This window comes from Canis aureus, chromosome 7 (genome assembly GCF_053574225.1).
Source record: "Canis aureus isolate CA01 chromosome 7, VMU_Caureus_v.1.0, whole genome shotgun sequence".
Lineage (NCBI taxonomy): Eukaryota > Metazoa > Chordata > Mammalia > Carnivora > Canidae > Canis > Canis aureus.
This window is the reverse complement of record NC_135617.1, coordinates 47298180-47315685: the sequence shown is the minus strand read 5'-3', so window position 1 is coordinate 47315685 and position 17506 is coordinate 47298180. Positions and strand designations below refer to the sequence as shown.

Sequence of the window (17506 nt, the reverse complement as noted above, 5' to 3'; positions counted from 1 at the left end):
ATTAATAAGATAGATAAACCATTAGCCAGCCTTATTAAAAAGAAGAGAGAGAAGACTCAAATTAATAAAATCTGAATGAGAAAGGAGAGATCACTACCAACACCAAGGAAATACAAACGATTTTAAAAACATATTATGAACAGCTATACGCCAATAAATTAGGCAATCTAGAAGAAATGGACACATTCCTGGAAAGCCACAAACTACCAAAACTGGAACAGGAAGAAATAGAAAACCTGAACAGGCCACTAACCAGGGAGGAAATTGAAGCAGTCATCAAAAACCTCCCAAGAACAAGAGTCCAGGGCCAGATGGCTTCCCAGGGGAATTTTATCAAACGTTTAAAGAAGAAACCATACCTATTCTACTAAAGCTGTTTGGAAAGATAGAAAGAGATGGAGTACTTCCAAATTCGTTCTATGAGGCCAGCATCACCTTAATTCCAAAACCAGACAAAGACCCCACCAAAAAGGAGAATTACAGACCAATATCCCTGATGAACATGGATGCAAAAATTCTCAACAAGATACTGGCCAATAGGATCCAACAGTACATTAAGAAAATTATTCACCATGACCAAGTAGGATTTATCCCTGGGACACAAAGCTGGTTCAACACCCGTAAAACAATCAATGTGATTCATCATATCAGCAAGAGAAAAACCAAGAACCATATGATCCTCTCATTAGATGCAGAGAAAGCATTTGACAAAATACAGCATCCATTTCTGATCAAAACTCTTCAGAGTGTAGGGATAGAGGGAACATTCCTCAACATCTTAAAAGCCATCTACGAAAAGCCCACAGCAAATATCATTCTCAATGGGGAAGCACTGGGAGCCTTTCCCCTAAGATCAGGAACAAGACAGGGATGTCCACTCTCACCACTGCTATTCAACATTGTACTGGAAGTCCTAGCCTCAGCAATCAGACAACAAAAAGACATTAAAGGCATTCAAATTGGCAAAGAAAAAGTCAAACTCTCCCTCTTCGCCGATGACAGGATACTCTACATAGAAAACCCAAAAGCCTCCATCCCAAGATTGCTAGAACTCATACAGCAATTTGGTATCCTGGCAGGATACAAAATCAATGCCCAGAAATCAGTGGCATTTCTATACACTAATAATGAAACTGAGGAAAGAGAAATTAAGGAGTCAATCCCATTTACAATTGCACCCAAAAGCATATGATACCTAGGAATAAACCTAACCAAAGAGGTATAGGATCTATACCCTAAAAACTATAGAACACTTCTGAAAGAAATTGAGGAAGACACAGAGAAATGGAAAAATATTCCATGCTCCAGGATTGGCAGAATTCATATTGTGAAAATGTCAATGTTACCCAGGGCAATTTACACGTTTAATGCAATCCCTATCAAAATACCATGGACTTTCTTCAGAGAATTGGAACAAATTATTTTAAGATTTGCGTGGAATCAGAAAAGACCCCGAATAGCCAGGGGAATATTAAAAAAGAAAACCATATATGGGGGCATCACAATGCCAGATTTGAGGTTGTACTGCAAAGCTGTGGTCATCAAGACAGTGTGGTACTGGAACAAAAACAGACACGTAGATCAATGGAACAGAACAGAGAATCCAGAAGTGGACCCTCAACTTTATGGCCAACTAATATTCGACAAAGGAGGAAAGACTATCCACTGTAAAAAAGTCTCTTCAATAAATGGTGCTGGGAAAATTGGACATCCACATGCAGAAGAATGAAACTAGATCATTCTCTTGCACCATACACAAAGATAAACTCAAAATGAATGAAAGATCTTAATGTGAGACAAGATTCCATCAAAATCCTAGAGGAGAACACAGGCAACACCCTTTTTGAACTCAGCCACAGTAAATTCTTGCAAGATTCATTCATGAAGGCAGATAAACAAAAGCAGAAATGAACTATTGGGACTTCATCAAGATAAGAAGCTTCTGCACAGCAAAAGATACCGTCAACAAAACTCAAAGACAACCTACAGAATGGGAGAAGTTATTTGCAAATGACGTATCAGATAAAGGGCTAGTTTCCAAGATCTATAAAGAACTTCTTAAACTCAACACCAAAGAAACAAACAATCCAATTATGAAATGGGCAAAAGACATGAAGAGAAATCTCACAGACGAAGACATAGACATGGCCAACAAGCATATGAGAAAATGCTCTGCATCACTTGCCATCAGGGAAATACAAATCAAAACCACAATGAGATACCACCTCACACCAGTGAGAATGGGGAAAATTAACAAAGCAGGAAACCACAAATTTTGGAGAGGATGTGGAGAAAGGGGAACCCTCCTGCACTGCTGGTGGGAATGTGAATTGGTGCAGCCACTCTGGAAAACTGTGTGGAGGTTCCTCAAAGAGTTAAAGATAGATCTGCCCTACGACCCAGCAATTGCACTGTTGGGGATTTACCCCAAAGATACAGCTGCAGTGAAATGCCGGGACACCTGCACCCTGATGTTTATAGTAGCAATGTCCACAATAGCCAAACTGTGGAAGGAGCCTCGGTGTCCATCGAAAGATGAATGGATAAAGAAGATGTGGTTTATGTATACAATGGAACATTACTCAGCCATTAGAAACGACAAATACCCACCATTTGCTTCAACGTGGATGGAACTGGAGGGTATTATGTTGAGTGAAATAAGGCAATCGGAGAAGGACAAACATTATATGGTCTCATTCGTTTGGAGAATATAAAAAATAGTGAAAGGGAATAAAGGGGAAAGGAGAAAAAATGAATGGGAAATATCAGAAAGGGAGACAGAACATGAGAGACTCCTAACTCTGGGAAATGAATAGGGGTGGTGGAAGGGGAGGTGGGCGGGGGGTGGGGGTGACTGGGCGATGGGCACTGAGGTGGGCACTTGATGGGTTGAGCACCTGGTATTATTCTATATGATGGCAAATTGAACACCAATAAAAAATAAATTTATAAAAAAAATGAAACTTTCATATATTCCTGATTGGAATGTAGAATGGTATACCATTTTGGAAAAGAGTCTAATAGTTTTTCAAACGGTTAAACAGAGTTATCAATATATAACCCAACATTTCCACTCCTAGGTATCTGGTTAAGAGAAATGAAAAGAAATATCCACACAAAAGCTTTGTATAAATTTTTGTAATGATATTGTTCATAATAATCCCAAAGTGGAAACAACCAAACTGATGCATGGATAAAATAAGTATTCCCAACAATGGAATATTATCTGGCCATGAAAAGGAATGAAGTCCTGATACATGTCACAATATGGATGAACCTTGAAAATAGTATGCTGAGTGGAAGAAGTCAGTCACAGAAGATCACATATTTAACATTCCTTTTAAATAATATGACCAAGTATGACCAGAATAGGCAAAGCTATAGAGATAGGAAGTAGACTGGTGGTTGCCTAGGGATATGGGGTGGAGGGAAAATGAGGAGTAATTGTTCAATAATATGGGTATGAAAATACTATACAGTTTTGTGGGAATGGTTGCACAGCTGTATGACTATACTAAAAGCCACTGAATTGTACACCTTAAGTGGGTGAGTTGTCTGTGATGTGTAAATTATATCCCAACAAAGCTATTATATTTTTAAAATAGTGGTCTATCGCCTAATTTTGGCAGAAACTCAAATGTGAGCAAAGGAGTGGGAAAGCTCTAACGTGGAAAAAAGAGGCTCCAGGTATGCTCTGATTGGAGGCTTTTGGCCTGGCTAAGTAGAAGCCAGGCATCTTAGGTGAATGACTGGGGATGCATATTTGGCTTTTCTGGTTGATACTAAAGTGAAAGTGGGAACAAAAATTAGAGAAGCTGTCGGTTACTAATCAAATTCTGACTATTCTGGGCCAATTTATTCAGGGTTTATTGTTTGTTAGAGATCTTGATCTGGCTTCCTACAAGTAAATTGGCTTCTTGGACCAATTGCTGTAGACAGTGGGTTGGTTTCCTAAGCTGGTTACTGAAGATTGTTGGTCAGAGTTCTCTTTTTATATATAATGTGGCCATTGTCCATTTGTATGTTCAGTCTCTCAGCAAAAATGCTCTCAAGATTATGAAGGAATGAAAAAATGAATGAATATATATCACACATTCAAGGATTCATTAACTTTACTTCCTAATAAGCACCTTTCCTTAGGAAATTAATTGAAGATATATTCCAGAAAAAAAGGAAAAAAGGGAAGGATAGGACACCCAGAAAGAAATAATATAATTCAGAAAAGCAGAGACCTGAAGTTCCAGGAAGAGCTTGGTTTGGCACATCTAGAGAAGAACTGCTCAAGGTGAAGTGCAAGGATTAAAGATGCCAGCAGGGAATTGAATTCTGTGTGGGGAGGGGCTGGGAGGGAGTTCCTAAAACAGGTTATGTAAAGGACTGTTTTCACAGGAAACTAAGGATGTAATAAGGGCATGGGGGGAAAAAGGCAATTTAAAAAGGCATTAGTTACCCAGGAAAAACAATAATACAGTGCTCACAGTTTTATCATTTTGAATTATTTTTCACAGCAGAGCCTGTAATTACAAAGCACATAATAATACAAGCATTACTGTTTTTCTGTAAACACCAAAATGTAAAGTCATTGATTGTAGCAATAAAACAGGACATAAATATTGTCATCCTTGATAAAGTAAAAGTATAGGCGACAGAAGTGGTGAGGTGGAAAGCGGGGAAAAGGTGAAAGAGAGGCAGCCAAGAGATACTGTCTATAGTTGATGGAACAAGAAATAAATGTGTCAGTTTATTACTGAGAACAATAATGCATTCACACACCAGCTGAGGAATACAAATTTTAATCTGAATTCTTCCTTAACAACATAGATGATTCTCTATGGTGATAAATAAATGATATATATTATCATTTGTAACTGCTCTGTGGCATAACATTTGTTATACTGTACCTATAATTGGTAGGTTTTTGCATTGTTTCTAAATATTTGCTATTGTAAACAGTGTTACAAAAATGTCCTCATTTGTGTATATTTATGCAATTTACCTATTATTTCTTTATAATAATTTTCTAAAATGCAACTCTACATCTAAAGTTAACTATATTTGAAAGTTTGAATCTGTGTCCAGATTGGTCTCCAGATATGTTTATTGACTTACACTCTCAATTTAGTAATAGATGATATTTCCTGTGTTCATACATCCTTACCAACACCCACTACTATCAGACTTTTCAGTATTTGTCATACGAGTTCATTGGTACTTAAATTAACATTGTTGGAGGACTCGTGGATTTGTACAAATTTTTATGTTCACTGCTATTTGTATTCCAGTCATTTCTTGCACTTGCACACATGGTGATATTTCTTTTATTCATAATTAAGATTTGTATATAAGAAGTTTTGAAACTCTCGTAAAGAATTAGTTACAAATTTTTAAAAATCATTTTGTTTGGATTTTAACCTTATTCATGCTGCTAAAAATTTTCAAGTAGGCAACTCTTATAAACATTTTCACTTTGAATTTAGGTTCATACTTCGCAAGTCCTTTCTACTTCAGGATTATAAAGGTATGTGCCTAAATATTATTATAGTATTGCTTTTCTTTTTTAACATTTAATTATTTTGTTCATTTAATATTTATTTTGATGTCAAATGAGACAGTGTTTTCTAACCAACTTTTCTCCTAAATGGCTAGTCAGTTCTTCTAGCACTGCTTCTATTTTTTCACTGGTTGAATATCACTGAATTCTTCTACATAAATATATTTTCTTAGTGTTTGTTTTATCTTCTTTGATCTATATGCACTAGTAAAATGGTGTCTTAATTCCTCATATTTTGTTTTCCCCTCCTGTGTCTTTTGGGAAAATATCTTTTATTGGTTCTCTTTTTCATATTGTTTGTGCCTGTTATTTCATAATTATCCTTCTAGATAAAATTGAAAACTCCTCAGTCAAAATTTTAAAATCACTTATTAGAGTTTTGATTAAAATCGCAGAAACATTTAAGGACACATGGAGTGGGTCTACTGCTATTGGAGAAACACTACTTCAGAAAATTCACACATCTCTGCTGAATTTTTTCACCTTCCATTCACAAACACAAACCTTTAATGGACACTCCACAATGCCCAGTGACCCTACCAAGTTGTCTTTCATTATGAATTTCTGAAGAGCTAGTAATTTTATCAAGGTATATTATGTGTTGATAAATTTTCAGAAAATCTGCTCATCATGAATTCCATTCTCTGCATGTAACTTCTCCCATGTACAGCATATAATGTTGTTAAAGATTATTTCTGTCATACTATACACTTCTCAGTATGTTGTCTTTTCAGTGCAGAAAGAAAGATATAGAGGACATTATCCTCTTGTACTGCCCTCCAGGAAATCCTTCTTTGTACTCTAAAAGTTCTTGTTCTTTTTTAGGAGTCCAGTGTGCTTGCTATCAGGTACAATTAAGGAGCTGGAGTTAGTATGAAGGATTTACCTAAATTGTACCTGATCTTGCTGAAATATATATGCAGCTGACCATGAGAACAGAAACTGTCATGTGATGTTTTTCCTCAAACTCATTATGGGTTTTGGATTTGTTTTGAGTGTTTCTTATATTCTTTTGTTTTCCCTTTATGATCTTTGGGACTTTGGGACTATCCAGTGAATACTCCGCCATTGATAAAACTCTACAGACTTTGCTGGTGGTGGTGTGGCTATTTAATTTTTGTGATAGAGAAACAAATTCTTTATAAAAGTAAATAACAAAAATAAATGTTTCTGAGGCAAAAAACTACAAATTTCTTTGAAGCAGTGAAATTGAGATCCAGCAATTTACCCTCATCTTCTGTATCATAAATGTCCCCTCAACTACAAGAACAATCCCATGAGTATATAATTTCTTGCACTTAAATAAAGGCTCTCTTGTCCCTAAAGGCTTCTAATTCTACCATATCATTTCTCTGCTTCCCATTTCTCTAAGTAAGAGCAAAACCCCTCACTTAGCAGGGCAAATTTTTGTTCTTTCTTAAGTCAGCTTGGAGGGCTCCCTCATGTTCTTTAGATTTCTGTTCCAATTCACTTTCTCAGTAAGACATTCCCTGACCACCTTCTTTATTTATTTTATTTTATTTTATTTTATTTTATTTTATTTTATTTATTTTATTTTATTTTATTTTATTTATTTTATTTTATTTTATTTTATTTATTTTATTTTATTTATTTTATTATTTTTCTTTTTTTTAATTGGAGTTTAATTTGCCATCATATAGAATAACACCCAGTGCTCATCCCATCAAGTGCCCACCTCAGTGCCTGTCACCCAGTCACCCCAACCCTCCACCCACCTTCCCTTCTACCACCCCTATTTGTTTCCCAGAGTTAGGAGTCTCTCATGTTCTGTCTCCCTTTCTGACATTTTCACTCATTTTTTCTCCTTTCCCCTTTATTCCCTTTCACTGTTTTTTATATTCTCCAAATGAATGAGAACATATAATGTTTGTCCTTCTCTGATTGACTTATTTCACTCAGCACAATACCCTCCAGTTCCATCCACGTTGAAGCAAATGGTGGGTATTTGTCGTTTCTAATGGTTTAGTAATATTCCATTGTATGCATAAACCACATCTTCTTTATTCATTCATCTTTCGATGGACACCGAGGTTCCTTCCACAGTTTGGGTATTGTGGACATTGCTGCTATAAACATTGGATCACCTTCTTTTAAATTGCTTTCTCCTCCTTGGCACTCTATCTCTCTTCCCTAAATTAAGTTTCTTCATAGCACTACAACTATCTGATGTATTATAAATATTGCTTAGTTCTAACTCTTCTAAGGTGTAAACCTAGATCAAACTCTATGTTATTTTCTAGAACATGACACCCAAATCATAATTTTAGCCAGATTTAAAAGGGTTATTGTGATATTATGATTTCTAATACATATGTATTTGTTCTTTGACCTATTTCTGCCTAAAATCCTTAGAATTTCCTGTGATAAGAGCAACACAGGTGTCTTTTGTTATGTTAGTGAGATGACCTTTGAAAAGCCCTTAGGTAAAGGGACTAGTTGCTGAGGGGGATCAACCTTGTGATTAGAGGGTTGGAACTTTATTTATTTTAATATTTATTTATTTATTATTTAAGATTTTTAAGTAGACTCCATGCCCACCATGGAGCAAAATGTGGGGCTTGAACTCAGACCCTGAGATCAAGACGTGAGCTGAGATCAAATGTGGGGCATTTAACCAACTGAGCCACTTCATTGCCCCAGAAGTTGAAACTTAAGTAACTGCCTCTCCTCCTTGCCGCCCCCACCTCTGGGCTACTGGGGAGAGAGACTGGAGCTTGAATCAAAGCCAGTGGCCAATGATTTAATCAATCATGACTCTGTAATGAAGTCTCCTTAAAACCACAGAAAGACAGGGTTCGAAAGCTCTCGGTTAGTGGACATATGGAGATTCAGAGAGAGAGGCACAACTGGTAAGAGCATGGATGCTCTGGGCCTTTTCTCCATGTCTTTCCCTATGCATCTCTTCTTGAGTTATGTCCTTTTATAATAAACTAGGAATCGGGTAAGTTGGCAGATTTCCTGAGTTCTGTGAGTCATGATAGCAAATTAATGGAACCAAGGGAAGGGTTGTGGGAACCTCAGATTTATAGCCAATTGAACTTGGACTTACCACTGGCATCCTGAATTGGAGGAGGTCTTTGGAACCTTCAATCTGTATCCAGTTGGTCAAAAGCAACAGCCTGGGGTTGTAACTGGTATTTGAAGTTAGGGGTGGGGGAAGGCAGTCTTATAGGATTGAGCTCTCAGTCTGTGGAATCTGATGCTACCTCGACTCTGGTAGTTTTGTCAGAATTGAGTTGAATCTTCAGAGATCTTGCTAATTCTGAGAACTGCTTGGTGTTACATGGGAAGCACACTGGAGTTGGGTCCAGGAACCTAACTTTGTTACCTTATCACAGAGTTAAATTTACTATTAAGGTAATGAAGTCTAAGCTTCAGGCCACTTGTACAGACCAGTGATAATATAGGAAGTTACTGTGAATTCTAAGTGTTCTAGTTGGGAGGAGAAGAACGGTTACTAGTAGGAACATTTCTAAGGAAGTGTTTCCAGTATATTGCCTTCAGAGAGATCAGAAGAAAAGAGATATAAATCTCCAAGAACTTTAAGGAGATTTCTGAATAAATGTATACTATGTCATTAACTTTATATTTTATTTTGTATTATTTTCATAAAGATGGCTTCCAAATTGTAAAAATCTCAGGCTCCACAGAAGCTACAATCTACACTGCTTAGTAAAATTAAGTTTGCTAAACATAGAACTAAAGAAAATGAAGTAGGTTTCCTTGATGCAGAATTTGGGGTACTTGCCATGCAAATCTGCAATGTAAATCTCGTAGAGAAAGTTGAGATATGCAGTAATTCTAAAATGTGCACATCCACTTTTTTATAAAGCATCTTAAATGATCAGTATCCTGTGGAAAATACTTTGGAAAGCTCTGCACTGGAAATTTGCCCACTCTCTCTGCTTCCTATCTCATTTCCATCAGAAAGGGTTCTTCTTTAACAGCTTCACTAACCTACTTTAAGTGGCTGGAATGTCATTTAATGACTTTTATATTTGAAGGAAATATGAAGTAGATTCTTTCTGAGATTGATTGAACCCTCTATGTTTAGCATGACTCTGGATGAAATAAGAAGAAAAATGAAAACATTGAACACAATCTAAACCTACCCACAATAGTCACCATTTTAACCCTTATCAAACTCTTGTTGATGAAGGAGATTTTAGGTGCTTTCTTGAAAAGAAGATTACCTGTACCATGATCATATTTTCAGGTTTAATCTGCATTTTCAAATTCCCTCTGGAGACTGCCAGTAACCTAAAATGGTAATCTGAACGATGCCGAAAAGTCATTTCAATTCACTTGCCAATTGAAAGCTATTGCAACCTTCCAAGAATAGTTTTTAAAGAGTTTCAAAATGTTTTAAGTTGCTAAATATAAAATAGAGCCTTGATTTTTCATAATTGAATTAAACTAGATGAAACTCACTCTGAATTTTAGAGGATAGACTTAACAGTTAAACAATCTGTGTTAGAATAGAGAGTGTCTCAGATGGTAGAAGTGAAATTGTTCCTTATCCACACCAGATGTCATTTTAAATAATATTTTCCATGAGAAACTCAGTGATAAATGTGGTGTGTGTGTGTGTGTGTGTGTGAATTTATTAGAATTGTATCTGTCTTTGTATCTTGCTTTTTTTTCTGATGTACCATCCACTTTTCTAACTTTTCATTTGCGTTCGATCACATTTATAGCATCTGCATTCACAAGATTACTCACTTCCCTACCTCAGATTTCATGGCATTTAACAACTATAATTATACTTTTCAAGTGCTGTACCAATCTTCAGTATTACTTTCACTGGCAGGGATATTAGCTTTCAAAAATGCTGAAAAGATCGTAGACATTTCATTTATAAAGATGGGCTGTACTTAATTTTGATGACAGTTATCTTGTTCGTAACCACATTAAAAAGATCAATCTCATTAAAAGTATATTACAATTGGCAAATCTAAATGTAATGGCTTAAATTCTATCATCAAATTTGTAGAAATGGTCTTAGATGTGAGTTACTTGGAGTTTTAAGAGGACAGGTAATGAAAATAAAATTTTCTTACTTTCTGGGTAAATATTGTTCAAGTTTCAAAGATAGGGGGAAAATATATCCTGGCATAATCCCAGTTTATGCCTGCTGTTTTAGCTTAATTATTGCTATCTTCCCAAACTCTAAGAAATGTCTTGGTATAGATAATAAATTATATAGTTACCCTATTTATAGATTGTTTACTAAATTTGGGACAGTTTGATCTAATTCATTTAGTTCTTTCTCCCACCTTCCTTTGATGCCTACTGTGTTGTAAAGCTTGAATGGATTTATAATAATAGTTTTTTTATATGTATACAATAAGATATAAAAAGTCAGTTTTCAGTTGTACTTAAATGTGTATGTCCTTAAAATAGAATAAAGTATATAGAGTCACAAGGCAAATGACTGCATGTTATTTTTACACACTGCCTCACCTTCACATATCAGATAGAATGCGTATATATTGTATCTTGCTTATTATACCACCATGGATTTTAGGGCATCAATAAAGACAAAATTTCCTGCTGTCTAAATTAATAAAAACCTGTATAATATAAAACTTACTATAACTTTCTTTGCTGAGAAAAATCATATTGTTTAGTAAGGACAATTGAAATTTAAATCATACAACTATTAGCTTTTTTTGTCTTGTTTTGTTTCAAATTGGATGTAATGATAAAGCTTCAACACTAGCAGAAATAGTATGATTAAAGACTAGTAAGAGGGTTAAAATTTTTCTCCTTGCAAAATAACTTCCTTGATTATTGGTGATAGAATTCTTGGGACAATGTATCATAGTTTATTTTTCCTTTTTTTTTAACTTATAGAAATGTAGAACATAATATTTAAACGGCTCATACTCCCACCAACCAGATAACTAATACATGTTGATATTTAAATACCCTCCCCTCACTTAAAATTACATTTTTATACATGGTGCATTTGTTATTATTGTGATATAACTAATTAAAACAGAGATTTTTTATGATTTCCTAGTTCTGAGGGTCAGGAATTTAGAAATGGCTTAGCTGGGTGTTGTAGACTCAGAGTCTGTCAGAAGGTTGCAGACAAGTTGTAAGCCAGAGCTGTAGTCATCTACAGGCTTGACTAGGGCTATAAGATCTGTACTCACATGGCTGTTGACCAGAGGCCTCATTCCTTGCTGTTTGCTGGCAGTAGGCCTTTGTTCCTTGTCATGGGCCTCTTCATAGGACTGCTTGGATGTCATTAAGATGTGTAAGTGGGCTTTCCCCAGAGCACATGATCCAAGAGATCCAAAAAGAAAACTGCAAAATGCCTTGTGTTACCTAGTCCTAGAAGTTATACACCATCACTTCTGTCATATTCTATTTATTAGAAAGAACTCACCAAATCCAGCCCACACTCAATGGAAGAGGACATAATCTTGACCTCTTAAAGTGAGGAGTATTAAAGGATTTGTGGACCTATTTTAAAACCACCACATATGGAAAAAATGTAGGAAGCTACCGCAAAGTGGGAAAACTGGAAACATTACTGAGAGAAGTTAAAGTCTAAAGAAATGGAAAGATACACTATATTAAAAAATTGGACTCAATACTGTTATGATATTAATTTATTTCAAATTGATTTATATATTAAGTATCATCACAATAAAAACACAGTAGTCTTTCTTGTAGAAGTTGACAAGATGACTCATAAATTATAATGGAAATACAAAGGGCCTAGAATAGCAAAATGATCCTGAAGAAAATTGGAAGGCATATCCTAATATATTTGAAAATTTAATATGAAGTTATAGTAACTAGGACAAGGGTGTTTTCAGCATAAAGAGACAAATAATTTGATGAAACAATAAAAAGTCTAAAAAGAGATACATATTATGTAACTTGATTTTTAGCAAAAGTGCCAGATAATTTAATTTTTGTTTCCTGGATCCTTATTATTATACATATTTTCCATGCTATTACTAATTATTTGAATATATCATTTTTATTGATGGTATAATATAATTTCATGTGGCTATTCTAAAATTTGTCAAATTCTTTTCTACCTGAAAATGTAGGTGGTTTCCAGTCATCTGCTATTATGGGTAATATTGTGCAAGCCGCTTGGCTTATAAAGGTGTGTGTGTATACATGTACACATGTGTGTATTCTTTCCCCTCTTTATTATTTTGCCTTATGATAATTTCCATAAATAACTATTGGGTTAAAGGGATTTAGTGTTGTTTTACTTAAAACTCATTGACAAATTTCTTTATGGATTTTTCTAATTTTCATTGCCATGTGCAGTGTAAGAGATTGAGTTTCTCTTGTAACTCTTCTTAGTTTTCACTATTCTTATTTGCATAGCTTAATTACATATGCTTGAACATTTCACCACATGTCAGTTGTCAGACTAATTTTAAAATTATGTATTCATGACTTTTAAAACATATGCAATACAATATTATTGATTATAGTCACCATGCTGAACATTGCATTATCCATGACCCATTCATTTTATAATTGGAAGTTTGTACCTCTTGATCTCCCTCCTCTCACCCATATTGCCTACCCTGCATCACCTTCCCCTCTGGCAATCACCAGTCTGCTCTTTGTGTCTACAGATTTGGTTTTGTTTGCTAATTTTCTTTTTTAGATTCTACATATAAGTGAAATCATATAGTATCTGTCTGATTTATTTCAATTGGCATAATACCTTCAAGATCCTTACATGTTGTCTCAAATGGAAAGATTTCATTCTTTTTATGGCTGAATGTAGACCACATCTTTATGCACTCTTCCATTTATGGACTTAGATGGCTTCCATATCTTAATTATTATAAATAGTACTGCAGTGAACATAAGGGTACATAATTCTTTTTCAATTAGTGTTTTTGTTTTCCTTGCATAGATACTTGAAAGTGGAATTGCTGGATTATATGGCATTTCTAATCCTTAATTTTTTAAAAAAGATGTTTATTTGAGAGAGAACAAGCACAAGTGGGGGTGGGGGGTGAGAGGGAGAAGAAGACTTCTTGTTGAGCAGGGAGCCTGACACAGGGCTTGATCCCAGGACCCTGGGATCAGGGCCTGAGCTGAAGGCAGATGCTTAACTAATTGAGCCACCCAGGTACCCTCTTGTTTTAGATCTTAAAGAACAATCTTACAGCTTTTCACTGTTGAATAAGATGTTAGCTGTGAGTTTTTCATATATGGCTTTTAATATGTTGAAGTATGTTTTGTCCATACCCACTTTTTTGAGAGTTTTTAATCATTAATAGAAGTTGCATTTGTCAAATGTTTTTTTCTGCTACTGAGATAATCATATGGTTTTTTTAACTTTCATTTTGTTAATGTGGAGTATTATGTTAACTGATTTGTAAATGTTGAACCATCTTTGCATCCATAGAATAAATACCACTTGATCCTGGTGAATGATCCTTTAAAAGTGTGGTTGAATCCAGTTTGCTAATATTTTGTTGAGGATTTTTGCATTTATGTTCATAAGGGATATTGGCTTGTAATTTCTTTTCTTTTCTTTTCTTTTCTTTTCTTTTCTTTTCTTTTCTTTCTTTTCTTTTCTTTTCTTTTCTTTTCTTTTCTTTTCTTTTCTTCTTTTCTTTTCTTTCTTTTCTTTTTTCTTTTCTTTTCTTTTCCTCTTTCTTTCTTTCTTTCTTTCTTTCTTTCTTTCTTTCTTCTTTCTCTCTCTCTTTCTTCTTTCTTCTTTCTTTCTACTTCTCTCTCTCTCTCTCTTTCTTTTTTTTTGTAGTATCCTTGTTTGGTTTTGATATCAGGATAATGGTGGCCTTGTAAAATAAATTTGGAAGTGTTCCCTCCTTTTCATTTTTTTTGGGTGAGTTTGAGAAGGATAGGTATTAAATCTCTTTTGAATGTTTGGTTGAACTCACCAGTGAAGCTGTCTGGTCTCAGACTTTCATATGTTGGGCAGTACCAATTCAGTATTCTTTCTAGGAATCAGTCTATTCAGATTTTCTGTTTCATGATTCAGTTTTGGAAGATTGTACGTTTCTAGGATTTTATTTATAACTTCATAGTTGTCCAATTTGTGTATAATTGTTCATACTAATCTATTATGATCCTTTGTATTTCTTTGGAGTAAGTTGTAACTTCTCTTTATTTTTTATTTATTAGAACCCTCTTTTTTTTAACATAATGAAGCTAAAGGGTTGTCAATTTTATGTTTTCAAAGAACTGGCTCTTAGTTTCATTGGTCTTTTTAAATTGTCTTTTTATCTTTATTTCATTTATTTCTTCTCTGATTTTTGTCATTTCCTTACTTTTGTTAACTTTGGGCTTCAAATGTTTTCTTTTTCTAGTGCCTATAGGTATAAAACTAGATTGTTTATTTGAGATTTTTCTTGTTCATGAGATAAGCCTGCATCTATATGATCTTCCTTCTTAGAACTGTTTTTACTCCATCTTAATAGATTTTGGTATGTTCTACTTCCATTTTCATTTGTCTCAAGGTATTTTTTCAATCTTCCTTTGATTTCCTTGTCAACCCACTGGTTGTTCAGTAGCTTGTTTTTAAATCTCCACATATTTGTGATTTTTCCAGTTTTTTTCTTATAATTCTAGTTTCATAGACCATTCTGGTCAGAATAGATGCTTGATATAATTTTAATCTTTTAAAATTTGTTGAGATCTGTTTTGCAGCCTAACATATGCTCAATCATGGAGAATGTTCCATGTGTACTTGAGAGAAATGTGTATACTGTTGCTTTTGGATGAATTGTTCTCTAGATATTTATTGTATCTATCTAGTCTAATGTATCATTTAAGGACATTGTTTTCTTATTGATTTTCTGTCTGTGTGATTGATCCAGTGGGAAGTGGAGTATTAAAGTTCCTTACTATTACTGTATAGCTGTTGATTTCTCCATTTAGGTCTGTTAATATTTGTTTTATATATTACATATTTCTTTGTAGGGTACATAAATATTTACAAATATTATATATTCTTGGAAAATTGACCCCTTTATCATTATGTAAATTCCATCTTTGTTTTTTTCATATTATAGTATATACTTTAAAGTCTATTTTGTCCTATATTAGTATAGCTTTCTTTTGGTTTCCACTTGCTTGAAACATCTTTTTCTATCTCTTCACTTTTTTTGCCTATTTGTGTCCTTATATATAAAGTAAGTGTTTCAACAAAATAAATAAATAAATAAATAAATAAATAAATAAATAAATAAAATGAGTGTTTCATAAGCAGCATACAGGTGGGTTTTGTTTTTTAAGTTGAAAACAATTAAATTAATTTTTATTTTATTTTTAAACTATGAGAAACATAGATGGCTAAAAGGATAAATAGGAGAATTTAGTCCTTTACTAAATTCCTATTACTTTAACATTTAAAGTAATTATTCATAGGTATATACTTATTGACAGTTTGTTGTTTTCTATGTGTTTTGTAGTTCCTCTGTTTTTCCTTTTTCTCTTGCTTTCTTCTCTTGTGATTTGATGACTTTCTGTAGTGTTATGTTTATATTTTTTGTCATTACCTTTTGTGTATTTATTCAAGGTTTTTGCTTGTGGTTATCATGAGGCTTACATATAATAGGCTATATGTATAGCAGTTTATTTTAAGTTGACAACAAGCTAAATTTGGAAGCATTCCACAATGTACATTTTTACTCTCCCTACCCATATTTTATGTTTTTGACATCACATTTTTCATTTTTCTATTTTGTGTATTTCTTAACTAATTATTATAGTTATTATTTTTACTACTTTTGTTTTTTCTTCAAATTGCCTGCATATGTGATTAGTCTACTACCTACCATAATTACCTTTACCAATGAGATTTTTATTTTCACATATTTTCTGTTAGTAATTAGTGCCCTTTTTGTTATCTTAAAGAGTTGCCTTTAACAATTTTTGTAAGGCCCATTTAGTAGAGATGAATTTTTTAGCTTATCTTGAATATTCTATCATTCCTTCAATTCTGAATGATAACCTCGCTGGGTAGAGTATTTTGGTTGAAACTTTTTCTTTCATCACCTAGGTATATAGTACTTACTCTTTGTTAGCAAAGGATATGTTTTCTTTCTTTTTCTTTTTCTTTATTTTCCTTTTTCTTTTTCAGAGAGAATGAGCACAAGCAGGGAGAGCTGCAGAGGGAGATGGAGAAGCAAGATCCCCACTGAGCAGGGAGGCCGACGTAGGAGCAAGACCTGAGCGGAATGCAGATGCTTAACCGACTGAGCCACCCAGGAGCCCCAGCAGAGTATATGTTTTAAAATCCCTAGTGGATGCCTGAAACCATGGATCATACTGAACCCTATACTATTTTTTCCCTGTATATAAATACCTATGATAAAGTTAAAGTATAAATTTGGCATAGTAAGAGATTAACAGCAATAATTAATAATGGAATATTTGTAACAATATACCATAATAAAAGGTATGTGAATGTGGTCTCTTTCTCTCTCTCTCAAAATATTTTAGTTCTTACCCTTCATCATGATGTGAATTGACAAAATGCCTATGTGATGAAATGAAGTGAGATGAATGACATAGGCTTTGTAACATAGTGTTGGGCTGGTAATGACTTACTGATGATATGGCACAAGGAGGATCACCTGCTTCCAGACCAGGTGACCATATTTAACTGAAACTGTGGAAAGTGAAATTGCAGGTATGTGGAGGACAACTGTATCATGTCACATTTTTTGGTTTGCAAATTTCTACTGAGAATTCAACTGATAAGCTTATGGAGACTTCTTTGTATGTAACAAGTTATTTTCCTTTTGCTGCTTTTAAGATTCTCTCTTTAACTTTTGACATTTTAATTATGAAATGTCATAATGTGCGTCTTTTTTGGATTACCTTCTTTAGAACTCTTAACTTTCTGGATCTGGATGACTGTTTCCTTCTCAGGTCATAGAGATTCTTAACCATTATTTCTTGAAA

General features: G+C 34.2%; 1 long non-coding RNA gene across 1 annotated transcript in view; it reads left to right on the top strand.

The window, feature by feature from the left end:
* LOC144317314 (uncharacterized) overlaps positions 1–16998 on the top strand; it is a 44526-nt gene extending 27528 nt beyond the window's left edge. The window contains exons 2-3 of the long non-coding RNA XR_013383282.1: positions 5478–5518; positions 16680–16998. This is a non-coding gene — a long non-coding RNA (uncharacterized LOC144317314). The remainder of the gene's footprint in view (positions 1–5477; positions 5519–16679) is intronic.
* Positions 16999–17506: the final 508 nt, after the last annotated feature.